The following is a 16755-nucleotide window of genomic DNA, read 5'->3' as shown; positions in this document are numbered from 1 at the left end:
GACACGTAGGAGAATCTTACAGAACTCTGCATGTAGGGTTTCAATGGGGTGTTTGTCCCATTTGATGAAATCTTGTTTTGCAAGTGGACCCCACACCTCGCTGCCATAAAGTGCAATTGGTTCAATGACATATTCAATTAGTTTTAGCCAAATTTTAATAGGTATTTCAATTTGAATTTGCTTTTTAATGGCGTAGAATGCCCTGCGTGCTTTCTCTCTCAGTTCATTCACTGCCTCATTAAGGTGTCCAGTTGAGCTTATTTTTAAACCTAAGTAATTGTAGTGTGTACAGTACTCTATATATTTTGTACCAATTGAGAACTTTGGTCTAATTCCCTGAGATCTGGATCTTCTCTGGAAAATCATTATTTTAGTCTTTTTGGGGTTTACTGCCAGGGCCCAGGTCTGGCAGTACTGCTCTAGCAGGTCCAGGCTCTGCTGTAGGCCAGGTGCTGTGGGTGACAGCAGGCATAGGTCATCTGCGAAGAGTAGGCATTTAACTTCTGAATTGTGGAGACTAACACCAGGTGCTGAGGATTTTTCTAGAATAGTGGCCAATTCGTTAATGTAAATATTGAAGAGTGCAGGGCTCAGATTGCAACCCTGACGAAGGCCCCGCCCCTGGTTAAAGAATTCTGTCCTTTTCTTACCAATTTTAATGCTGCACGTATTGCCAGTATACATTGATTTAATTATGTCATATGTTTTACCCCCTACACCACTTTCAATAACTTTGTAGAACAGTCCTGTATGCCAAATAGAATCAAATGCTTTTTGGAAGTCGATAAAGCAAGTGTATATTTTGGTATTATTTTGGTGGACATGTTTATCTATCAGGGTGTGTAAGGTGTAAATATGATCAGTTGTGCGATGTTTTGGTATAAATCCAATTTGGCTTTTACTCAAGACATTGTGCTTATTAAGGAAGTTTAGAACTCTTACATTGATGATACTACAGAAAACCTTCCCCAGGTTACTGTTCACACAAATGCCTCTGTAATTGTTAGGGTCAAATTTGTCTCCATTCTTAAAGATTGGGGTTATGAGTCCTTGATTCCAGATGTCAGGGAAATAACCTACACTCAGGATCAAATTAAACAATTTTAATATAGCCAATTGAAATTTTGCACTAATGAGTTTGAGCATTTCATTTAGGATGCCATCAGGTCCGCAGGCTTTTTTAAATTTGAGAGCCTGAAGTTTCTTATAGAGCTCCTGGTCAGTAATTGGGGAGTCCAATGGGTTTTGATTGTCCTTTATAGCTTTTTCTAATCCATTCAACTTCTCATGGATTTGGCGTTGTTCTGCGTTTGTGTCAATTTGAACGGTGTTGTAGAGTGTTTTGAAATGGGTTGTCCATATGTCACCATTTTGTATTGCTAATTCCTCTTGTTTAGATTTTTTTAGTTTTTTCCAATTTTGCCAAAAGTTGTTTGTGTTTATGGACTCCTCAATTAGTGTCAGCTGCTTGCTGTTGTACTGTGCTTTTTTGGTTCTGAGTGTACGTTTATAGAGTTTTAAAGTCTCACAGTAATGAAGGCGTAATTCACCATTATTTGAGTCTCTGTGCTTTTGGTTGGATAGTGTTCTAAGTTTTTTCCTTATAATTTTACAATCTGCATCAAACCAGTTGTCATCTGTGATTTTTTTAGTTTTGTTTTTTATCAATTTCAATTGTGCTTCTTTTGCCGTTTGCCTGAATATATAGTTGATGTTTCGTACTGCTAGATTGATGCCTTCTTTACTGTGAGTGAATGTGGTATCCAGAAAGTTATCTAAGAGTGTTTGGATATTTTGGTTCCAGGTTGCTTTCTGGTATTCTTCTGTGCTGTTTTGGGCCCATCTGTATGAATTTCTGATGTTGTACAGCTTACTGGGTTGTGAATGTGTGGTTGTTTCCAGGTCTGTTCTTTTGAGGAACAACGTAATTTGGCTGTGATCAGACAGAGGTGTTAGTGGCTTGACAGTGAATGAGCTGAGAGAGAAAGGGTCCATGTCTGTGATCATATAGTCTACTGTACTGTGGCCAAGAGGTGAGCAGTAGGTGAATCTCCCCAAAGAGTCCCCCCGTAACCTACCATTGACAAAGTACAGACCCAGGCTTCTACAGAGCTGCAAAAGATCCCTTCCGTTTTTGTTGACGGTGCTGTCACTGTTGTTTCTATGGGGGAGATTAAGATAGTTAGAAACAGTATGGTCTGTAATAAAGCTGTCCCCTCGTGTGCTCGTTAGATCAGGTAGTGTTCCTGTGCGCGCATTTGTGTCCCCACAGATGAGCACATTTCCCTGGGCCTGGAAATGGCACGTCTCTTCCTCGAGGGTGGGGAAGATCTCCTCTGAGTAATATGGGGATTCTGAGGGGGGGATATATATTGCGCAAAGGAACACATCTTTTCCTGTCAGTACAAGTTCTTTTTTTAGTTTTAACCAAATGTGGTATTTGCCAATTTTGAGGGGATCAATTAGATTTTGTAGTTCGGATTTGTACCAAATGATCAATCCTCCAGAGTCTCTGCCTCTATTGACAGAGCTGTGTTTCTGTGATGGCACAATGATCTCTCTGTAGCCTGTGGGACAGTGAGTGACAACGTCAGCCTTACACCATGTCTCCTGCAGAATGATGACGTCAACATCTTTCAGATTTTTGTTGAACTCCAGTGCTAAACTCTTCAGACCAAAGGTTGATGAGTTTAGACCCTGAATGTTCCACATGCTAACTGATAGTGATTTCATGTTGCAAAAAGAAGGAGTAGCAGTCAGAAACACAGTAACGATTAACTAATAAGTTGTTAAGAGCGAGATAAACAGGATATCAGCTAACATTTATTCTGTTATTCTGTTAAATATTCCTATTCATTGAACAAGTAAATTCTAGTACAATAGGTGTGTGTGTGTGTGTGTGTGTGGTGTGTGTGTGTATGCGTCCGTGTGTGTTTAGTGCAGTTTAGTGCAGATGTATTGGAGGAGCTGTTTAATCTCACTTAATCCTACAGGGTTCTCCTGTCCTCTGACGACCTCCGCGTAGCTGCGCTGGTCCTGCTGTTGGGCCCTGTGAGGTGGAGGGGGGCCAGGTCTGGGCTGTGGGACTTCCTCTCTGGTCTGGTAGGGGTGGTGGTCTGGTGCGGGATAATAGGCTGGAGATATAGACAGACAGAGAGGGAGAGAGAAAGAGAGAGAGAGAGAGAGAGAGAGCGCGACAGACAGACAGACAGACAGAGAGTAAAACAGAGAGAGAGAGAGAGGGGGGAGAGAGAGATATAGAGAGATGTAAACAGACAGACAGAGAGCGAGAGGAGTCGTAGTCACAGTCTGTTAACCCTGTCTTGGGCTCTCTCAACCCCTTTTATCCTTGATAGGGAAGTACACCATGGATTGTTTTGAAAGCAAATTATGAATAAAAGCAGCGATAAAGGGGAGGTTAAGAAAATAGTGGAAAAGGAAGACAGAGAGAAATGGAAGGATGGGATGGGGCTTTGAGAGAGAGAGAAATAGTGAGAGAGAGAGAGGAGAGAGAGAGAGAGAGAGCGAGAAAGAGAAAGAGAAAGAGAGAACGAGAAAGAGAGAGAGAGAGAGAGAGAGAGAGAGAGAGAGAGAGAGAGAGAGAGAGAGAGAGAGAGAGAGAGAGAGAGAGAGAGAGAGAGAGAGAGAGAGAGAGAGAGAGAGAGAGAGAGAGAGAGAGAGAGAAGGAGGACAAGGCCCGCCACACTCAGCTACAGGAAAGACTGCAATCAATAATTTACATCATCTGTCACCACGCGCTCCACTGGACCACTCAACAAACAGCGCAGGCAAATTAAGGCAAAAACACACACGCAAGAGCTGCACACACACACACTCCACTCTCCACTGCACCCGTCCCGACCACCCCTCTACTTTGCTCGCAACCAGCAGCAGACAATAACACATTCAGCAGAGAGGACCAGACACCCTACTTTCCATATATCGCCTGTTTAATTTTCCAACAGACACTGCCATTTTAGCGGTCTAGACTCTAGACGAAGCCTTTTGTCTCTTACAGCAGCCATGTTATATTTATATATGTCAATGTTGCGTGTGCTTTAATATTTGAAACATTCCTATCCTTGTAATTTTTCCCATAGTGTATGATTAGACTTGTTGGGGGTGGACGTACAGTAAAGGGATAGCAACATGTTAAAATTAACTGTATGTTTGTTTCAGATGATGAAACTAGTGAGTACCTTTATGAACCCCTCATTTACAGCAGCTATTTACTCTGGTTCTCTCAGACTACATTATCAGGAATAGTTATGGACTGAGAGCTGGGTCTTTTGATGGTAATATGCCTACTTTATAATATCTTTCATAAATAAGTCATTATACATGCTTATAAATGCTTGATTGCTTTATAAATGCAATAATACTAATTCACTATTATTAGTGCATACACTATGCAGTAGGACTACACACATACTTATTTACTAATGCTTATTAATGAAAATAATTATGAGTTTCTTCCCCTTCATTTCAAACCTACAGGCATGCCAGCCAGTGATGAGTAGGCTAATTCCAGAAGACTAAAACACTGTGAAGCAGACAGCTGTCAGGGTTGAGTGTAGAGGTAACGTGGAATCACACGCAGGACACACAGAGATTCGAAACAGATGTCTTTAGTGAAGTCCGAAAATACAAGCCAAACACGGCAACAGGCCACAGGCGAAACATACGCACACTGGTAAGAACCAAAGTAAATGCGCACAACGTGCAGGACTCTCTCAAACAAAACGAAATACAGAGAGCATAGAACAGCGAACCAACTACTACACGTGACATCGAACAATTACACACAACACCTGACCAAACACAAGAGAACTAAATAGGACGCATAATGAACACTTAACAATGAACAGGTGTAACAAACAGACAAAACCAATCAAACATAGAAACATAGAACGGTGGCAGCTAGTACTCCGGAGACGACGACCGCCGAAGCCTGCCCGAACAAGGAGAAGGAGCAGCCTCGGCCGAAACCGTGACAGTACCACCCCCCCTTGACGCGCGGCTCCAGCCGTGCGCCGACCCCGGCCTCGGGGACGACCAGGAGGACGCGGAGCAGGGCGCGTAGGATGACCACGATGGAACTCGGTCAGAAGAGACGGGTCTAGGATGTCCCTCCTCGGCACCCAGCACCGCTCCTCCGGGCCGTACCCCTCCCACTCCACGAGATATTGGAGACCCCCCATCCGGCGTCTCGAATCTAGGATGGACCGAACAGTGTACTCCGGAGCCCCCTCGATGTCCAACGGGGGCGGAGGAGTCTCTTCTATCTCATAGTCCTGGAGTGGACCAGCTACCACCGGCCTGAGGAGAGACACATGGAACGAGGGGTTAATATTCTTGTAATCAATGGGCAGTTGTAACCTGTAACACACCTCGTTCAATCTTCTCAGGACTTTGAAAGGCCCCACAAACCGCCGACCCAGCTTCCGGCAGGGCAGGCGGAGGGGCAGGTTTCTGGTTGAGAGCCAGACTCGATCTCCAGGTGCGTACACTGGCCCCTCACTGCGGTGGAGATCGGCGCTCGTCTTCTGTCGACGGATGGCTCGCTGCAGATGGATGTGTGCAGCGTTCCACGTCTCCTCCGAGCGCCGCACCCACTCATCCACCGCAGGGGCCTCGATCTGGCTCTCATGCCAAGGTGCCAGAACCGGCTGGTACCCTAACACACACTGGAAAGGGGTTAGTTTAGTGGAGGAGTGGCGGAGAGAGTTCTGTGCCATCTCGGCCCAGGGAACATATCTCGCCCACTCCTCCGGCCGGCCCTGGCAATATGACCTCAGAAACCTACCCAGATCCTGGTTGACACGTTCGACCTGCCCATTACTCTCCGGGTGGTAACCCGAGGTAAGGCTCACCGAAACCCCCAACCGTTCCATAAACGCTCTCCAGACTCTGGAGGTAAACTGGGGGCCTCGATCAGACACTATATCCTCGGGTACCCCGTAATGCCGGAAGACGTGGGTAAATAGAGCCTCAGCGGTCTGTAGGGCAGTAGGAAGACCCGGCATGGGAAGGAGACGACAGGCCTTCGAGAACCGATCCACAACGACCAGGATGGTGGTATTCCCCTGTGAGGAGGGAAGGTCTGTAACAAAATCCACCGAGAGGTGAGACCAGGGTCGTTGTGGAACGGGCAGGGGTTGTAACTTACCCCTGGGCAAGTGTCTGGGCGCCTTACACTGGGCACACACCGAGCAGGAGGAGACATAAATCCTCACATCCCTGGCTAACGTTGGCCACCAGTACTTTGTGCTAAGGCAGTGCACTGTCCGGCCAATACCTGGATACCCAGAGGAGGGTGACGTGTGAGCCCAATAAATGAGCCGATCCCGGACCTCGAGCGGGACGTACGTCCGACCCACCGACACTGTGGAGGGCTAGGGTCGGTGCGTAATGCCCGCTCGATCTCCGTATCGACCTCCCATACCACCGGTGCAACCAGACAAGACTTAGGTAGTATGGGAGTGGGCTCAACGGACCTCTCCTCCGTGTCATACCGCCGAGACAGGGCATCTGCCTTCCCGTTCTGGGACCCAGGGATGTAAGTGATCTTAAACACGAACCGGGCTAGAAAACATAGTCCACCGAGCCTGGCGAGGATTCAGTCTCCTAGCTGCCCGAATGTATTCCAGGTTACGGTGGTCAGTCAGAATGAGAAAAGGGTGTTGAGCCCCCTCAAGCCAATGCCTCCACACCTTTAGGGCTTGTACCACGGCTAACAGCTCCCTGTCCCCTACGTCATAATTACGCTCCGCCGGACTGAGCTTTTTCGAATAAAAAGCACAGGGGCGGAGTTTAGGTGGTGTGCCGGACCGTTGTGAGAGAACAGCCCCGATACCGGCTTCAGACGCGTCCACTTCCACTTGGAATGGTAAAGCGGGATCCGGGTGCGCCAGCACTGGAGCCGAGGTAAACAGGTCCTTCAGTCTCCCAAAAGCCCTGTCCGCCTCAGCTGACCGCACCGGACCCCCCTTCAGAAGGGACGTTATGGGAGCTGCCACCTGTCCAAAACCCCGGATAAACCTCCGGTAGTAATTCGCAAAACCCAAGAACTGCTGCACCTCTTTAACCGTGGTTGGGGTTTGCCAATTACGCACGGCTGACACACGGTCAACCTCCATCCTCACCCCTGACGCAGACAACTGATAACCCAAAAAGGAGACCGACTCCTGGAAGAACAGACATTTCTCGGCTTTGACATACAGGTCATGCTCCAACAGCCTCCTCAATACTCGGCGCACCAGGGCTACATGTTCGGCCCGGGTAGAACTGTACACCAGAATATCGTCTATGTACACGACTACTCCCTGCCCCTGCATGTCCCGGAAAATCTCATCTACAAAGGATTGGAAGACTGATGGAGCATTCATTAACCCGTATGGCATGACGAGATACTTGTAATGACCGGAGGTAGTACTAAATGCTGTCTTCCATTCATCGCCCTCTCTAATGCGCACCAAGTTATATGCGCTCCTGAGGTCCAATTTTGTGAAGAACCGTGCCCCGTGTAATGACTCCGTCATAGTCGCAATCAGCGGGAGTGGATAACTATATTTCACAGTAATCTGATTGAGACCGCGGTAATCAATACACGGGCGCAAACCTCCATCCTTTTTCTTCACAAAAAAGAAGCTCGAGGACGCGGGTGAAGTGGAGGGCCGTATGTATCCCTGTCTCAGAGACTCGGCAATGTATGTCTCCATTGCCCTCTTCTCCTCCGGTGACAAAGGATACACATGGCTCCGCGGGAGCGCAGCTCCTGCCTGGAGGTCTATCGCACAATCCCCCTGTCTATGAGGTGGCAACCGCGCCGCTCTCGTCTTGCTAAACACGAGTGCAAGATCCTCATACTCGGGGGGAATGTGCAATGCGGGCATCTGGTTCGGACTCTCCACCGAGGTCGCCCCTACGGAAACACCCAGACATAGCCCCTCACACTGAGCAGACCACCCCTTAAGAGCCCTCTCTCGCCACGAAATAGTAGGATCATGGGTAATCAACCAGGGAAGCCCCAGCACCACCGGATACGCAGGAGAGTCAATCAGATAGAGCTGAATCGTCTCCTCATGACCCCCCTGCATCTCCACTGTCTCCAAGTGGCACTGTGACCTCCCTAATCAACCCGGATCCTAACGGACGACTATCTAGGGCATGTACAGGGAAAGGATTATTTACCGGAAGGAGGGGAATCCCTAACTCTACACAGAATTTGCGATCTACAAAATTCCCAGCTGCGCCTGAATCTACTAGCGCCTTATGCTGGGAACGAGGTGCAACCTGTGGAAAACAAACAGGTATGGTTATGTGTACGACAGAAAGCTCTGGGTAAGTGGGGCGCCTACTCACCTGGGAGGACTCCCCAATGTGTGGCCTGCCTTCTCCTCCACCAGTAGACCCTCCCCAGCACCTAGCCGCGGTGTGCCCTCCACGGCCACAGTTGGTGCAGGGGACGGCCCCCCTCGGGCACCTTCTTCTCCTTCCTCTAGCGCCAGCACCTCCGAGCTCCATAGGGCTCGGCTCGGAGGTGCTGGAGGGTGGAATGGGCGATCCCCACCTGGGACGCCCGCGGGTAGCGAGCAGGGTGTCCAGCCGAATGGCCATGTCAACCAATTGGTCAAATGAAAGCGTGGTATCCCTGCACGCCAACTCTCTGCGGATGTCCTCCCGGAGGCTGCAGCGGACGTGGTCTATGAGTGCCCGCTCATTCCACCCCGCATCTGCCGCTAGAGTCCGGAATTCCAGTGCAAACTCCTGAGCGCTCCTCATCCCCTGCCGGAGGTAGAATAGACGCTCCCCCGCCGCCTTCCCTTCCGGTGGATGGTCAAACACTGCACGGAAGCGGCGGGAGAACTCCGCATAGGTGATAGTAGCGGTGTCTATTCTCCTCCATTCGGCGTTGGCCCACTCCAACGCCTTGCCGGTGAGACAGGAGATGAGGGCGGAAACGCTCTCGTGTCCCGAGGGCGCCGGGTGTACGGTGGCGAGGTAGAGTTCCACTTGCAACAGGAACCCCTGACACCCGGCAGCGGTGCCGTCGTACGCCCTCGGGAGCGAGAGCCGAATCCCACTGGGTTCCGGAAGTTGGACAGGCGGGCTGACCGATGGTGATGGTGCGGTAGGTGGGGGTGTGGGTACCCCGCTGGTCTCCCATCGATGGAGGGTGTTCATCACTCGGTCCAGGGCGTGCCCGATTTAGTTGATCCTGTCCTCCTGTCCACGAAGGCGCTCCTCGATGATCTCTGTGGATGCGGGTGCTCCTGCTGATTCCATAGAGATGGTGTGTAATTCTGTCAGGGTTGAGTGTAGAGGTAACGTGGAATCACACGCAGGACACACAGAGATTCGAAACAGATGTCTTTAGTGAAGTCCGAAAATACAAGCCAAACACGGCAACAGGCCACAGGCGAAACATACGCACACTGGTAAGAACCAAAGTAAATGCGCACAACGTGCAGGACTCTCTCAAACAAACCGAAATACAGAGAGCACAGAACAGCGAACCAACTACTACACGTGACATCGAACAATTACACACAACACCTGACCAAACACAAGAGAACTAAATAGGACGCATAATGAACACTTAACAATGAACAGGTGTAACAAACAGACAAAACCAATCAAACATAGAAACATAGAATGGTGGCAGCTAGTACTCCGGAGACGACGACCGCCGAAGCCTGCCCGAACAAGGAGAAGGAGCAGCCTCGGCCAAAACCGTGACAACAGCAGATCATTGGGTCCTTCAAAACAAAGATCCCTCAAAAAGCAGCTAAAACAGAATAAAAACTAGCAATAAAAACTATTTTCTTTTCTTTTTGTTTTCGAGCAAGGATGCCTGTCCATTTCTAGAGCAAAGTTTGTAATTGTGCCGATTCATGCCTTCGCCCATCGTCCCTTAAAAATGTTGTAGGCCTAGGACCTAGGCCTATTTGTAATCTCACACTGTATTTAAAGTTGCATTTTTAATAATGTTCAGATGAGCACTCACATTTGTAGCCTATGTGTTAATAGGCTACATGACCTGGAAAAAGTGAAAGGTAAAAGGGGCAATCAAACTCCTAAAGAGAAAACAGAATTTCTCGAAATTCACAGGGCTTGAAACTGGTGTGGAAGCGGGTAACCCAACTTCCTTCATGAGCAATATTTTCTATGAACTGTTTGGGCAGGAGAAGCTGGGTCCCATGCTGTTAATTAACATAGCGCACCACACGGGTCCTCTTCACAACGGCTCTCGTTGTATGATTGTACAAATCCACAGTTTTTAAGTCAAACAGCAAACTGTTCGCCTGGCAGCGGAATCGGGGCCTCTGACCTATGCGGAGAAGAAGATCAGCATCTATCCAGACCCGAGTGCTAACTGCTAAAACAGAGGGCGACCTACAATGAGGTGAGATCCCAGCTACGCAAGCTGAACCTGAGATGCGACTTCATCCACCCGGCAAAACTAATCTTGACCTTCCAGAATACAACACAACACGATTCCCACTGCCAAGGAGGCTCAAGATTTATTTCGATGAACACATCAAGCCCAACACACAAGAGGATTGGCCGACAGCTGTAACCTCAATATGACTGGCTCAATATTCAGGTATGTGCATTTACAACCATATAGCGTAGACTACGGCTATGATGCTGCCCCTCATTAGACAATGATGAGGACACCCCATAAGAACTGAGAATGTTACTTTTCCCCCTATGCCTAACCTATGGCTACAGGGTCGTTCTCTGCACAAGGAATTGACCCTCCAATTAGCCGAAAACAATAGACTTTGTTATTATTTATTCAGTGATGACACTACACCATTTAATGAACAATGATCAAAGGACTAAATATTTAAGTGTCATACGGACTGGGACTGCATCCTTTTGGGCCCACAGTAGGATACAATGAATCACTATGGGCTAAATGGCAATAAAACTGGATTTGGGCCTACAGGCAGGGAAGGGTAGGAAAGGGTGGAACCATCCACAGAGAGGGTTTTCTGGTTGGGGAGTGACCAATGTGTGGGTTTACCTGTGGGTCCTGTTTTTTGTTTCAAATCAAATCAAATCAAATCAAATTTTATTGGCCACATGCGCCGAATACAACAGGTGCAGACATTACAGTGAAATGCTTACTTACAGCCCTTAACCAACAGTGCATTTATTTTTAACAAAAAAAGTAAAAATAAAACAACAACAAAAAAAGTGTTGAGAAAAAAAGAGCAGAAGTAAAATAAAATAACCATAGGGAGGCTATATATATCACATCCATGGGCTTATCATCACTAAAGATGGCAACTACATCAATAATAATAAAAAATTAAAAGAATAAACAATGGCAACGCTAGCTATTCACTCTTGGAATTTGAAAGGCTTTAATAGTCCTATCAAATGTTCCAGCTGCCTTACAGCCCCATAATATCAAAGATCCACCACCATATTTTACAGTAGGTATGGGGTTATTTTCTCATTTCAAAGCCAAACCCACCACTGGTGTGCGTGGCCAAGCAACAAGATCTCATAGTTTCCCTTCGAAATTCGACATATTATGGATGAATGTCAATTTTGATGCATTAATTCCACGTAGTTTAATTTCGCAAGATTGTATCATGATGTGTGAAAAATTTGTAAAAGGTCGCAAACTTGTAACTTGACATTTGAATACATTCACTAACATTTGCAAGCATAATTTATTTTCAGAATTATTACAAGTCCATTTATGAGTATGAATAGTCTGCTGTGAATCAAAAATACGATTTGAGCAGCTCTGGGGGCAGGACCTTTGACTCCTGACCAATCAGTTCCCTCTGCCAAAACCACAGCTGCCTGACCATTGGCTGGATTGTTCCATTAATGAAATCTCAGGAAGTATCTACCCACATGAGCAAGAGAAGATGAGGTAAATAAAACCAAAACAATCTATTGTCTCTTTTATCTATGTACATCGATTTGTTTGTGAAAAGGCATGACAGTAGTTTGCTTATCATGTGAAATATAATGGTACATTTCAGATGAACTCCAGACCAGCCATTGCATTATCTAGCTGGCCTCTGACATTCATCCCAGCTTTACTATCAACTGGCTAGCTTTATCAGGCAGCTTTAGACACGAGGTGAAAATGAATATATGTCCTAGTTAACCATCTGATTGATAAAGTTGGTAGCTAGCTAAATTGAAAATGCTGGGAGAAAGCTAGCTAGCTAGTAACCATGCAAGTAACCATTTCACTACACCTTCTGTATCCTGTGCATTTGACAAAGAACCTTTGATTTTATTTGATATAGTATGTGTTTACCAGAGACAGTAATGTGAAGAACATGACCTGCACCAAAGTAAAAATTTGGATATAACGTTAGGCCAATGAGACAGTGTCCAAGTTCTAAAATTATCCGGTAGAATGCCCTGCTTTTATTTAGTCACAGTCACAACAGTAAGCTATTCTTTGTAATTGGCTCGCCATTAACTTGTAAAAAATGATCTTGTTGTGAGTTTATTTTCCTGTAATAATGAAGAAAAATTAGCTAAAGTGAAGACGTTGTCAGCTATATGATATGGTCATTATTTGAGCTGGCTAGCCAGCTAACATAACATTAGCTAGCTAGCTAACATGCTAGAAATGAACCAAAACATTGTTTAGAAAGTTGCTTTTAGTGGCCTGGTTTGCTAAATTGAAATACAGTTGAAGTCGGAAGTTTACATACACTTAGGTTGGAGTCATTAAAACTCGTATTTCAACCACTCCACAAATTTGGCAAGTCGGTTAGGACATCTACTTTGTGCATGACACAAGTAATTTTTCCAACAATTGTTTACAGACAGATTATTTCACTTATAATTCACTGTATCACAATTCCAGTGGGTCAGAAGTTTACATACACTAAGTTGACTGTGCCTTTAAACAGCTTGGAAAATTCCAGAAAATTATGTCATGGCTTTAGAAGCTTCATTTGAATCAATTGGAGGTGTACCTGTGGATGTATTTCAAGGCCTACCTTCAAACACAGTGCCTCTTTGCTTGACATCATGGGAAAATCTAAAGAAATCAGCCAAGACCTCATAAAAAAAATTGTAGAGCTCCACAAGTCTGGTTCATCCTTGGGAGCAATTTCCAAATGCCTGAAGGTATCACGTTCATCTGTACAAACAATAGTACACAAGTATAAACACCATGGGGCCACACAGTCGTCATACCGCTCAGGAAGGAGACGCATTCTGTCTCCTAGAGATGAACGTACTTTTGCGAAAGGTGCAAATCAATCCCAGAACAACAGCAAAGGACATTGTGAAGATGCTGGAGAAAACAGGTACAAAAGTATCTATATCCACAGTAAATCGAGTCCTATATCGACATAACCTGAAAGGCCGCTCAGCAAGGAAGAAGCCACTGCTCCAAAACCACCATAAAAAAGCCAGACTACGGTTTGCAACTGCACATGGGGACAAAGATCATACTTTCTGCAGAAATGTCCTCTGGTCTGATGAAACTAAAATAGAACTGTTTGGCCATAATGACCATTGTTATGTTTGGAGGAAAAAGGGGGTTGCTTGCAAGCCAAAGAAAACCATCCCAACCGTGAAGCACGGGGGTGGCAGCATCATGCTGTGGGGGTGCTTTGATGCAAGAGGGACTGGTGCACTTCACAAAATAGATGGCATCATGAGGAAGGAAAATGATGTGGATATATTGAAGCAACATCTCAAGACATCAGTCAGGAAGTTAAAGCTTGGTCGGAAATGGGTCTTCCAAATGGACAATGACCCCAAGCATACTTCCAAAGTTGTGGAAAAATGACTTAAGGACAACATAGTCAAGGTGTTGGAGTGGCCATCACAAAGCCCTGACCTCAATCCTATAGAAAATTTGTGGGCAGAACTGAAAAAGCGTGTGCAAGCAAGGAGGCCTACAAACCTGACTCAGTTACAACAGCTCTGTCATGAGGAATGGGCCAAAATTCACCCAATTTATTGTGGGAGGCTTGTGGAAGGCTACCAGAAACATTTGACCCAAGTTAAACATTTTAAAGGCAATGCTATCAAATACTAATTGAGTGTATGTAAACTTCTGACCTATTGGGAATGTGATGAAATAAATATTAGCTGAAATTAATCATTCTCTATACTATTATTCTGACATTTGACATTCTTAAAATAAAGTGGTGATCCTAACTGACCTAAGACAGGGAATCTTTACTACGATTAAATGTCAGGAATTGTGAAAAATTGAGTTTAAATGTATTTGGCTAAGGTGTATGTAAACTTACGACTTCAACTGTATACTAAATTCATTTTTAAACGGGTTGATGTCATGCAGCCTGTGGTTTTTGTGTTTATACTTTTTCATAACGACAAAGACAAGTTTGATGTCGGACGACAATAGAATGTTCATGATGTCACTGCGACAACTGTCGATATACGTAGTATAAACCAGCCTTTAGTCTTGAAATCTATGGTAGTTTAGTACATGGCCTCACATGTGAATCCTTAAAGAGATGGGTGGGGCTAAGGCTTAAGAGGGTGTGAACAATGTTGACAATGTGATGGGTGTGGACAATGAAGAGCTCTCCAGTAGCTTACCAAAACATTCAAGGAGCATTTTCTCAAAAGTGAGGTTACAAGTTTATCAACATTCAAAGCAGAATTACTTTCCAATTGTTCCTCAACTGTAGTGTATGATGTACAATTTTCTAGCTCTGAGTCTCTAATTTTATCCAATGTAAAAAACATAATTTCAAATTTTGCTACATGAGACCGAATCGAGCCGGTCGGTCACATATGGCTGTCATGACTTCAATTAACTAAATAAAGTTACCATTTTCTTTTGTTAATCTATGCAGGTTTGTCATATGATTTCCAGGAGCGTGGTGGAGATGGATACAACCATACTCCAAGGCAGTACATTTCCCTGCACCCAAGTTGAGGCCTGCTACCAGCAGGAACATGGAGCACTCCATGTCAGTGTCAATAAGTCATGTATATACTGCATTCGGAAAGTATTCAGACCCCTTCCCTTTTTCCACATTTTGTTGCATTACAGACATATTCTAAAATGGATTAAATAAAACATTTTCCTCATCAATCTACACACAATACCCCATAATGACAAAGCAAAAACAGGGTACTTACATTAAGTATACAGACCCTTTGCTATGAGACTCGAAATTGAGCTCAGGTGCATCTTGTTTCCATTGATCGTCCTTGAGATGTTTCTACAACTTGATTGGAGTCCACCTGTGGTAAATTCAATTGATTGGACATGATTTGGAAAGGCACACACCTGTCTATATAAGGTATGTTAGATTAATTTGTATTTTAAGAATAATGACTAAAGGATTTCACCCCAAATACAGTATAAATGTGTAAACTGTGTTACAATTATCAACCCACTAACAGAGGGGGGGGGGGGCGGGACTAAACATTCCAGGGTGAAGGAGAAAGGTGGAAACTGTTTAAGAAAGCCTCCTAAAGGTGGGCGGAGCAAAGTGCCTTTGTGTGTCAAGAGGTATAAAACAGGACTGTATGGGTTTTGGCGCCAGAGCTCTCCATGAATAAACATACAGATCATTCTTGTTGGTTGTGGACCTTGAATCATTTATGATTAAAACCAGAGCCTTACAACCTCTGGTAATGATTCAAGCTTAGGTTGAATTAGAGATAGAAATTCTCGTAACAGAGTGGTCCTTTGAGCGGAGCTTAAATACGTCTTTGTCGTTCTAAGGACACCGAAACCGTGCACGGGCGGATGATTGCATCCGTGGAGAATAGTCCTGGCCTTCGACGTTAAGGTTATAAACAGGCCGGTGATTACTCTTATGAACGATAAAGACGTTAACGAGTTTGAAAAAGCATTTAAATCCAAACTGCAAGGAAAAGGTCAGTAATTTTTATTCATGGATTTTGGTGAAATGATTTGAACTTGTATAAGAATAAGTAATTATTGTGAAGGGCAGAGAATAGTTACCAAAATCTCAAAGGAAGTAATAATTATTACTAAATGGGGAGGGTCCGTAATTGACCCTAGGTAAATAGCTATTACCAAAATAATCTAGTCCGAAATGACACGGGGTGAATGGCCATCACCAATGTAAACTAGTTTTTATCGAGATTGTACTGGGTGCAGTGTTACGATAAACAGGGAGGGGATGATTTTCGTCGTGTGCTATGGATACATTAAACAGGTCAAAAGTCGCGTAAACAACTGGGGATTTGCTATAACTCTGTAAACTGGAGCAGTTACAACCTCTAGGTTACAAATAGGTTTGGCAAATGATTGTATAATGTTGTGTACGTGTGAGACTTGAGAATCCTTCAGAATACGTGATAATTGTTTCAAGGAAGGAGCTAAAAATAGGTCGCGTGAGAAAAAATTGTTATCTGACTCTTTTCATGAAACCGGAGTATTAAATAAAAAAACTCTGGGTTACGGGTGGACAATTTTAAATGGTTAATTACAAAAGCAGATCATACATTGGCTCAAGAGACGCACTAAATAATAGCTCCTAGGAGAATAATTCTGGATTGAATTATTACTAAAGGGGGGGATTTCTTATTTTTCCACCATGGGAAATAAATCTTCTAAAGAGGTCCGAGAATTAATGGGGGATGAAAGATATATGTTAGGAAGAGATCGAAGAAATATGTTTTATGGATCCATTTGGGAGAAGAGGTATGGATTTATTGGGCATCTCGATGTTGAAAAGTTAGAAGTTATGATTAAGCAAATGCATGTAAACTGTGGAACGGATTTGAAAAAAA

Source organism: Coregonus lavaretus (assembly GCF_964263955.1).
Source record: "Coregonus lavaretus genome assembly, chromosome: 10".
NCBI lineage: Eukaryota > Metazoa > Chordata > Actinopteri > Salmoniformes > Salmonidae > Coregonus > Coregonus lavaretus.
The sequence above is the reverse complement of the archived record's forward strand: the minus strand, read 5'-3'. Positions refer to the sequence as shown.